The sequence below is a fragment of the Rhinopithecus bieti genome, unplaced genomic scaffold (assembly GCF_001698545.2).
Source record: "Rhinopithecus bieti isolate Rb0 unplaced genomic scaffold, ASM169854v2 scaffold_18624, whole genome shotgun sequence".
NCBI classification, from domain to species: Eukaryota; Metazoa; Chordata; class Mammalia; order Primates; family Cercopithecidae; genus Rhinopithecus; species Rhinopithecus bieti.
Window position 1 is genome coordinate 1,963,974 of NW_016809607.1, and position 2,412 is coordinate 1,966,385.

General features: G+C 42.1%; 1 pseudogene; it reads left to right on the plus strand.

Moving 5' to 3' along the window:
• Positions 1-1,460: 1,460 nt before the first annotated feature.
• On the plus strand, positions 1,461-2,187 carry LOC108540688 (40S ribosomal protein S3 pseudogene; annotated as a pseudogene).
• Positions 2,188-2,412: the final 225 nt, after the last annotated feature.

The window sequence follows — 2,412 nt, forward strand, 5'->3', positions numbered from 1 at the left end:
TGTGCGCCCTTAGTAAACTACATGGGTATTTAAGGAGGTAAGGGAACACAAAGGTTTTTAAAGAAAAAATGAAAAGGATTACATAATTGTTTTAAGATAATTTAGCCATGGCTACAAGGATCAATTACAAAAGTGACACCAGTGATAATACAGAAATGTATTAGCTCATGGGTTCTTGAGGCTGGGAAGTCCAAGACTGAGGGGCTGGCATCTGGTGAGGGCCTTGGGCCTTCTTGCTACATCATCCCATGGCAGAAGGACAAAGAGAAGGTGAGAGAGAGAGAGAGAGACAGAGAGAGAGAGAGAGAGAGGACAAGATAGGGCCAAACTTATCCTTTTATAAGGAACCCATTTCCAGGGTAACAGCATTAATCCATTCATGAGGGCAGAGGCCTCATAACCTAATCACTTCTCATTAGGCTCCACCTCTCAACATCATGGCATTGGGGATCAAGGTTTCAACATATAAACTTTGAGGGATATATTCAAACAATAGTATAAAGTGTATTCGTTAAGAACTCAGTCTCTAGCCTGACGAGGTTCAAATAATAGCTCTGCCACTTACCAGTTGTCTAACCCTGGTCAAACTACTTAGTCACTCTGAGCCTCAGTTTCTTCATCTGTAAAACAGGGACAATTATTGGTAAGTCATAGGGTTGTGGTGAAGTTTAAATGAACTTAAATGAAATTAGAATAATGCCTGATACATAGTAAGAGCTCAATAACTGTTAGCTTTTTAAATTATTATTATTTAGAACAAATCTAGACTCTGTAACATGGACTCTAAAGAACTGTTTTCAGAGATGAGGAAGATCTCTTTGTATCTAGCTTGATACAAGGAGGAACGTGCTCTGTCTTTTAATACAAGCCTTTGACGCTGTAATGCAGTTGTATTCTGCAGGGAACAATAATCAAATACGTTGGGTTACAATATGCTAGCTTACTCATGCCATTAGATATTTGTTCTGCCCTTTCCACTCCTAGATTTGGTGTCCCCAGACATTTGGAGGGATTCCAGAATTCACCTTTCATTTTTGGTTAGTCTAGAATGACCTTCAAGAGAAGAAAATGTATCAATAAGAAATCTTAGAGCCAGATCTCTGCAATCCTATTGTCTGGAGATTCCCAGGATCAAGAAATGGCCCACAAAAAAGATTTACCAGAACAAGAAGTGTCCAAATAATTGGTGAACACCAATCAAGATGATCCAGCTGGGGAAGCCTGTCTGGATTGTGATGTAACTAAAAGTTTACACCAAGTTATTATATTTGTTTGCTTTAAAAGATGGTATTAAGAAAGGAAAATTTATGGAACCACAAATAGAGGTCAGAAAATCATATTTTGGCAGGGTGTCTGTGTTCATTTCCCATTGTTGCTATAAAAATTTGCCTTATTTTACAGTTCTGGAGGTCAGAAGTCGTAAGTGTCATCCTTTTCTTTCACTGGTGTGCCACAGCAAGATGGTGGTACAGTTTTCCAAGAAGAAGTTTGTCGCTGATGGTGTCTTCAAAGCTGAACTGAATGAAGTTCTCATTCAGGAGCTGGCTGAAGATAGCTACTCTGGAGTCGAGGTCTGAGTTACACCAACTAGGACAGAAATCATTACCTTAGCCACCAGAACACAGAATGTTCTTGATGAGAAGGTCTGGCAGATCAGGGAATTGACTGCTGTAGTTCAGAAGAGGTTTGGCTTTTCAGAGGGTAAAGTAGAGCTTTATGCTGAAAAGGTGTCCACAAGAGATATGTGCCATATACCCAGGCAGAGTCTCTGTGTTACAAACCCCTAGGAGGGCTTGCTGTGCAGAGGGCCTGCTATGGTGTGCTACGGTTCATCATGGAGAGTGGGATCAAAGGCTTCAAGGTCATTGTGTCTGGGAAACTCTGAGGACAGAGGGCTAAATTCATGAAGTTTGTGGATGGCCTGATGATCCATAGCTGGGACCCTGTTAATACTGTGTTGACACCACTGTGCACCATGTGCTGCTCCAACAGGGTGTACTGGGCATCAAGGTGAAGATCATGCTGCCCTGGGAACCAGCTGGTAAGATTAGCCCTAGGAAGCCCCTGTCCGACCACATGAGCATCGTGGAACCCAAAGATGAGATACTCTCCACCACCCCCATCTCAGAACAGAAAAGTAGGAAGCCAGAGCCACCTGCCATGTCCCAGCCAGTCCCCACAGCATAACAGGGTCTCCTTAGAAGCTGTGTCTGGAGTCTGGATGTTGTTCTGTGAGGAACTTTAATAAAATCTTGTACAAAGACAGAAAAAAGTCCTAAAGTCGTAGATGCGTCTCACTATGCTAAAATTAAGGTGTCAGCAGGGCTGTATTCCTCTCTAAAGAATCTAGAGGATAATCTGTATTCTTGCCTTTTCCAGCTTCTAGAGGTTTCCACATTTCTTGGCTCATGG